This window comes from Phascolarctos cinereus, unplaced genomic scaffold, assembly GCF_003287225.1.
Source record: "Phascolarctos cinereus isolate Bilbo 61053 unplaced genomic scaffold, phaCin_HiC Scaffold_2;HRSCAF=192, whole genome shotgun sequence".
In the NCBI taxonomy this organism is placed as follows: domain Eukaryota; kingdom Metazoa; phylum Chordata; class Mammalia; order Diprotodontia; family Phascolarctidae; genus Phascolarctos; species Phascolarctos cinereus.
The window spans coordinates 303853316-303861733 of NW_027555625.1; the positions used below are offsets into that span (position 1 = coordinate 303853316).

General features: G+C 41.1%; 1 pseudogene; it reads left to right on the forward strand.

Annotated features, from left to right (window-relative positions):
• The first annotated feature begins 452 nt into the window (after nucleotides 1–452).
• LOC110211289 (N-acetyllactosaminide alpha-1,3-galactosyltransferase pseudogene) lies at nucleotides 453–6963 on the forward strand (annotated as a pseudogene).
• Nucleotides 6964–8418: the final 1455 nt, after the last annotated feature.

The window sequence follows — 8418 nt, forward strand, 5'->3', positions numbered from 1 at the left end:
AATCAGAAGTTCTGCCCTCAAATTGAAAAACAGGCTGCCTGTTTGGCTCTGACAACTACCCCTAAAGATGTGTCTAAGGCCTTTGATGATTACAAAACTCCACCTCCTTTTGCGTCTAGAATCGCCACACAGGCTCCTATTCTAATGATATATGTCTGCATTGTAAGCAAGGAGGTCATTGGTTTTTAGTCCTTAGGGGAATCTAATACCTGAAACCCTTTTATTCTAGGATAAATAGGATAGTGACATAATTCAACACTATTAAGTTAATTAATAAAGTTTTATATCTAAATCAGCTCTGCCTGATATCTATAACATACTTCAATTCTAATGAACATCTTCCCGGTGAAAGATCAGTCTATTAAGGGGGAGTCTGGCAAGAAGCTTGCTAGCACAGAGACCCCACCTCTGTGATCGTCACAGGATGACCTATTTCCCTTTCTTTTATAGAGATGGAGAATGGAGACACTTTTGAACTCCTGGAAGGTAACCTCCTCTTGCCATATAACCCAGCAGATTTTAGTCAGCTTTTGTTTGAGCAGTGGACACCTTGCCTTATAAGTCTCAGCTGGACTACAATCAGCACCAGATGTTTTGCCACATGACAGGAGTCTAATGGCATTCAAAACCCCCTCTTCAATTGGAAGTTTGGCTCCAGAGAGATTGACTTTAACCTGAGGTATACGGTCAATAGCTTCAGTGCTCCTTGTTGGTCTGTTGAGAACATTGTAGAAGTGTTCAGCCCATCTCTCCAGGATCATGTCCTTATTACTAATCAATGTAGCTCCATCAGTGCTGAGTAGTCAAGAGGCACCATATGTCTTTGACCCATAAATAGTTTTCAGGGCACTTTGGATTGTTACTATCAGTGTAAAATTGAATTTCATCTGCCTTCTTACTGAACCAAGAATCCTTTATCTCCCTAAGCATCGCTTGCATTTTACATTTAATGGAGTTAAATGCTGCCTTCTTAGAGACAGAGAAATGAGATTTATGAATTTATGAAGATTTGTGAAACTTATGCTAGCTGCATGGTGCTCCCTATCACTGCGGTCGCTCCAGAAAAAACATATATTCAGCTCCAGCTTTGGCAAGCTGGCCTTCATATGCCAGCCTTGTTTCACTCAGGGCTGCTATTTAGATTCAATAACTGTTGAGTTCTCTCACAACAAGAGGTCTATTGGATTTTGTATTGTCCATAAGCATATACAAATCCTATGTATCAATGGTGAGTGGAATCATCTTAACAAAAGTTTTTGTACATTTTTTGTATTTTGACCACAGGACAGGATTCCCACAGTAAAAGCAGGCCGGAATTAGATTTGGTGAAACAGACAATTTTTAGGGAACCTTTTCTAGCCCATTCCTTACACCAGGAGGTGAGTAGTGTGGTCCTTAAAAAAGGCTGCTCTGATGATACCCTATACCTATACCTTGGGCTGCCTGTGGGTAGGGCTGCAACCACAGCTCCCAGGGTATCCACACCTGCAACTTCATCACTTGCCTGTCACCACAGGACTTCGAGGTAGGTAAAAATGGTAAAATGGTATGGATTATGTCTTTTGACTCACACATAAATTGGATATAAGTGAGGCAGAGTTGCATGAAGTCATGGGCCTCACTCTTTCTTCCAAAGTCATTGACAAAAGTCAAGATGCAGTGGATGACTTTGGCATCTTCAATGTCCAACCAAGCTCTAAGTGCTTCATAATGCCTACTTCTTTTTTTTTTTTAGCAGAATTCTTTTTTTTTTTAAATGACTTGCCCAGGGTCACACAGCTAGTAAGTGTCATGTGTCTGAGGCCAGATCTGAACTCAGGTCCTCTTGACTCCAAGGCTGGAGCTCTATCCACTGCACCACCTAGCTGCCCCCATAATGCCTACTTCTGCTGCCTTCATGAGCACTGGAACAAATTGTTCACATCTGCCCATTCGATCAGGGGAAGTCTTCTCATGTTGTGGATAGACATCCCCCTAACTCACCAATGGGTTTGAGGCCTGTTGGTTGCCCTCAGCCTTGTTTAGCCTGTCCGCCAAAGTGGTTTACCAGGGTGTGGCCACTGTACATGCTAGAGCTTCTTGGAACCACAGATGAGAGTTGGGTGGCAGGTGGACCCCGAAAGTGGATGAGCAGCCCTGAAAAGGGCTCGGCAGCCCCCACACCAGAAGTACTGGTCTTCCCTAACACCCATATACTCCATGTTGCTTATGTAATCAAAACCTAAATTAATGTAGTTTAAAACTGATGGTTGGAGCTCACTGATTTTTGTTGTTGTTGTTGAGTGATATCTATGCTCTGAATATAAGAGACTGGATTTTTCCCCTATTTCTGCATCATTCATTGAATGATTGACAGTTGCACTTAATCAGTGTTCCTCAGACAATCTCTGTCACACTGCCTCAAAGTAGATCTGGCCGCTTCAGGCAATAGATATCTCCCCTTTACTCTGTCTTGTAGACAGAGAACAGATGGCCACTTATCCCCGTGTTAGAGAGGACATTCCTGTCAGGCACAGGTTATCCTTGATGACTTTGGAAGAACCATCCAACTCTAAGGTTCTGTGATTCTTTAAAGCCCCTTCTGAACTAACCACTGAACAACCTTCCCTCTCAACCCTCATCTAGCACTTTGGGTCTTTCTAATGCACCTGTCATATAATAGTGTATGTTAAAGCTAAACATATGAGTTGCTTATTTCCTTACTAGGATATAAGTTCCATAATAAGAAGGGAGACATCTTATCTACATTTTGTGTTTTCCTAATCACCAGAAGAATGCTTTACATGGTGTAGGAGGCTAGTAAACATTGGTTGGTGTTATCTCCCTTTGAGTCAGAGTTTCCAGGAATAGGACAAAAGACATTCTTCCTACCTTATATAATGAGAGGTTGAGGATCCCTGGGGGAGAGGAGAGAAGCATGTCATTAGCCAGAAGAAAGTGGAGGGGAACTGGGGACCTGGCCTGAGCTGCTCAGGTTGTAAGGAAGGAAGGCAGAGTTGCTGATGAAAAATAATTTTTTTTCACCAGAACAGCGATTTCATTAGGGTAAAGTGGTCCAAATAAGGAACTTTGGGGCAGCTAGGTGGCGCAGTGGATAGAGCACCGGCCCTGAAGTCAGGAGGACCTGAGTTCAAATCCACTCTCAGACCAAACACTTGACACTTACTAGCTGTGTGACCCTGGGCAAGTCACTTAACCTCAATTGCCTTAAAAAAAAAAACAAATAAGGAACTTCCTCTATGCATCCAGATAATAATTACGATGATAATGCTAAGGTGATGATGATGACGATGATGAAAATGTACAATGTTTTAAGATTTGCAAATAGCTTTACAACTATTATCTCATTTTTGTCCTCACAAAAACCTTGGGAGGCAAGTATCATTATTTTCTCCCATTTTACAGATGAAGAAACTGAGGATAAAAGAGTTTAAGTGGCTTGCCCGGAGTCACACAGCTAAGTATCTGAGGTTGGATCTAGACTCAGGTCATCTTGACTCCAAGTCCAGCATTCTATCCACTGTGTTTCCTAGCATATTAGCACCTTCTCTACAATTATAGTTTTAGAGAGTTTCCTGAGGATACTGACATGTTCAATGACTTACCTAGAGTCACATAGCCGATATTTGTCAGAGCTGGGACACAAACTCTGAGGCAAAATAACTACCACACAATGCAGCCTCTAGAGAGATATTGACTCTATGACCTGTAAGAAAAGCAAGAAATAGACTATGCTATTTGAGTTCATCTTGTCAGTGAATCTGCCTCTAAACTCCCAAAGTATTGAGGCAGAAAATGCTATATGTGAAGTCAGAGAAATTACTCCGAAGAGGACCTGGAGGCAGAGCTCTCACACCTTCCTTTTCCTATGCCTTTGACTGAGGTGTACTTTTTATCAAGTTGACATTCAAAATCAAAGGGTTTGGCGCTATTGTCAATTTATTGTAGGTTTGAGTTTCAAAAGTCTTGCCTGGAGCCTAATGGCAAATATATGAAAATCCAGATGATGGAGAACTCATTCTAGGGCTTATTGGTTTTGTGAACCTTCGAATTAAAATGTGAACTGGACAGGTGTATCTGGAAAATGCTAACTTGAACTCCATTGATCCTATTTTGCTCACAGAGAAAACAACTTGACACAAGAAAACAATTCCAGTATGGGGAAACTAGAAGTGTTTTGTTTGGCAAGATTTCAAGTCTTCAAACAGAAAACCAGTTCAGTTAGCACTTTTGTTCAATAGCCATAGGCCAGTGGAGGCAACTCCCTGAAAGTGATCCTAGGGTCAAAGCATACTTTAAAAAAAATTTTTTTTATTAATTAATTTATTTTGATTTATCAACAATCACTTCCATATGCTTTTGAGTTTAAAATTTTTCTCCCCCTTCCTCCCCACCACTCTCCCCAAGATGGCTCATAATCTGATATAGGCTATATGTATACATTTTATTAAACATATTTTCAGATTAGTGACGTTGTAAGTAAAAATTAGAACCAATAGGAGGAACCACCAGAAAGAGGAAACAAGACTCAACAGAAGAGAAAAAAATAGCAACTAGTATGCTTCAATCTGCATTCAAATTCCATAGTTCTTTCTTTGGATGTGGATAGCATTTTCCATCATGAGGCCTTTGGAGATTTCTTAGATCCATGTATTGCTGGGAATGGTTAAATTTATCAATATTAGTCATTGCACAAAGTGGCTGTTATTGTGTACAATGTTCTCTTGGTCAAAGCATACTTTACATTAGCATCCGCTCAAAACCACATCTCACAATTCTTCCCAGGGTCTCTTTTAACAGATCAAACAGATGCCTAGTAAGAAGAAAAAAGGAATGTAGTTGAACAGTACAACAAAATAAATGACGAGGAAGACTTACCCATACACACAAAGGGTGCAGGACTTCAAAGATTTCTATAACATGGGGAGAAGAAGCCTGAGAGGGGAACACCCATAGCCTGGGAACACATGAGGCAAAGGGATCTACATATGTCAAAGCAACACATGTGGGAGAGCACCCATGTGTAAGGCACATGTAAGTAGCCAGGGCAAGTCAGAACTTCCAGTGTGCTTCCAAGCCCCTCTCCATCTCACCACTAAACCGAGGCTCCGTGCTACTGTCCTACTAACTAGTCAAAGGGACGTCATCGGCTACCACCTGTTACTCTCTGTAGGCCCTCAGCTGCCATCTGCAGGATTGGCCAGATAGATCAGAAGTGTTGTAATGGCCCTGAGCTACTTTGCGGCCTCTTCCTCTCTTTTAATTCTTGGCTATTTCCTCTTTTTGAGATGCATATCCAGAAGCCAGACAGAGAAGTCCTTATATATTTCTCTTTCTTATAAACTCCTTGGCTTATGGCTCTTAGGTTACTCCCAGGTCCCAATCTACTATCTGATTTGAGTTTAGAAAATTCCTTTCAATTCCCAGAATTACAATGCAAATTTATGCAAATTTAACTTCTGAAAGCAGACCTCTTAGGCTTGGTAGAGCTGGTAACCTTTTGCTTACATCCCTGCCAACAACAACTACTACTATTACTACTACCACCACTGCCACTACCACCACCACCACCACCACCAATAATAATAATAAGAATACGCACTTATTTGAAGCCTAAGTTTTGTAAAACATTTTACATAGATTATTCCTTTAGGCTACCCTCTGAAATAAGTGCTATTTTGATCCCAATTTTATCTAAGAACAAAATAAGTGACTTGCTTAAGCCCAACCGCAGACCTGCACAACTTGTAAACTTCTTGACCACAGATAGGTTAGACTAGAGACAGACTGAAGATGGCTGGTTGCTGCAGGTCTCCTGACAAACAGAAGCGGTGGCAACCCTACATTTTTCCTACGTTGTACAGGCCTGCCCTAGGATCACACAGCTAATAAATGTCTGAGACTAAATTCAAATTCAGGGTTGGTTTGTTTTTCTTTAGGTGGAACATTCTATCCTTTGTGCCGTCTAGCTGCCTGTCCATGTATGAAAATCCAGCATAATATGGACCCATTTGAGAGTGAAATCAGCAGAAGAGTGTGTGGGGGCAGAGGGGGGGGGGGAGCAGGGATTCATTTACTTATTTTGAATGTGGTGCTAATGAGAGCAACGTACCACCCTGACTTTCCAGCCTTGTTCCATACGCTTAGCCACCATATATTCTATACTATAGCCTACATTATTTTTTTGTTTTTAAAAAAATTTATCTTAATACATGGCTTCTTCTGATACCATCCAGGAAAATACTTATTTCTCATTACTTTCCCATCTATCTTGATCATTGTTTAGAAAAATTCTTAATATCTGATAACAAGTACTTCTTGGTAGGCCAAAAAGTTATATTTTCCTTGATGGCAGATGACCACTCCAGGATACCTTGTATCAAGTTCAGCCCTCAATGGAAATTAAAAGTGTTTGAGGTCTTCCGAGTGAATACATTGGAATATTGTTAAAATGATGTACATGTAGACCACTGGAGAACACACTGAAGGCCATGTATAATATGAAGTTGACTTTCTCTTCTGTATGAATGTGGATCAAGCCTTCGAAAATGAATTTGGTATGGAAACCCTAGGTGAATCTGTGGCTCAGCTCTATTCACAGCTGTTCAATACAGGTTCTGATGACTTCACTTATGAGAGACAATTTGAATCAGCTGTGCTTATTCCTTTTGGCATTGGAGATTTCTATTACCGATCAGCCATCTTTGGTGGCACACCCCTCAAGGTTTGAACTTCACCCAGGTGTGCTTCAAAGGAATTATCCATGACAAAGATATTGACATTGATGCTGTGAGGCACTATGAAAGCCACCTAAACAAATATTTCCCTCTCAACAAACCCATTAAAATCTTGTCCACTAAATACTGCTAGGATTACAAGAAAAGACTGTCTATAAATATTGAACTTGTCAAGCTTTCTTGGCAGTCTAAAGAGTACAATGAATGTATCAATAGAGTTCCTTGATTTTTTTTAATCTGGATAGTAGAATATATTGGGCTAGATATTTCCTCAATATGTAACTCTTAAAAATAATTTAAACTTTAATTGCCCCCCCAAAATATAATTTTTTGTTAACCTGTATTATTGGTTGTTTTTTTTTAACTTTCTATAATTTTGGATCTTCTGACTTCAGTGATGGTATATAAAAAATTTGTGTCTGTAACTGTAACCACCCTAGCTCTCACTGCCTGGTGTCCAGGTATGTTACGTTTCACCCTTCCCCCAGGGTTCTCCAGTACCTTTAAGTGGGTTGAGGATATCTAGTATCTGTCATTAGCTCAAGCCCCCACCAACTGAGTTTCTCCCAGGATCCTGTCTCCAAGGTTGCCATGGCTCAAGATCCTGGGTCCAGAGATTCTACTGCCTGTGCTTAGAACTGAAAAGGATAAATGAAACAGACCAGAACGTCAGAACCAATTTTGGGAGCCATAGGGCCCATAGGGGTTGGGGTTGGGAAAATGGACCTTACCCATATACCCAGATTAGTGCATGGTCCTTATGCTCTGTGTGAACAGATTTTTACTGCCTGGATGCCAGTAGGAAGAGAGAGATGTTGTGCCTCAGTCAGGTAGATTTAAAGACACAGATATTTCCAGCTATAAAGCCAATAGAAAGAGGCTGCTCCTGTCTACGTGTAGGGAAACTAACGAAGGGTCCCCACCTTCTTCCACATGCATGCCTCCATCTTAAGTGATCTGGGCATGCTGAAAGTCTGGCTACATATCCTTTGTGGGTAAATGAGGAAATATTAATAAAAGAGATTAAAGGAAACTGAGCCAGAAATAATTTTCTCAGATAAAGTTCTTATGGTTGTATGGGGCCATTTGAGAACTGGACTCATTTCTGATCAGAGTGTCAGTGTCACCCTCATGTGAAAGGTATGTAGAGCACAAAGAAACACCACTGCTCTGCGGTGGCCAGTTTTAAAAGAGGGCCACAGAGGAGTTCATGCTGTTAAGCAGGGTCAGGGATGGGAAACCTGTGGCCTTGAGGCCACATGGGGCCCTCTAGGTCCCCAAGTTTTTCCCTTTAACTAAATCCAAACTTCACAGAACAAATCCCTTTAATAAAAGGATTTGTTCTATAAAACTTGGACTCAGTCAAAAGGCTGCACCTAAGGACCTAGAAGGCCGCGTGTGGCCTCAAGGCCACAGGTCCCCACCCCTGGATGGGCTAATACTCTATTCCACAAGAAGCAAATATGCTTTAGAGGTTCATAAGATCACAGATTTAGAGCTTGGCCTTCTATACTTGAGGGACTGAGGCCCAGAGAGGTTAGATGATTTTCTAAAGGTAACACAGCTTAAAAAAAAAAAAAGCAGATCTGGGGCTTGAACTTGGGTCCTCTGATTTTAAACCCGGTTCCCTTTCTGTTATGCTATTTCTTTCCATCTAGTAGTCTATATTACTGAGGAGGAG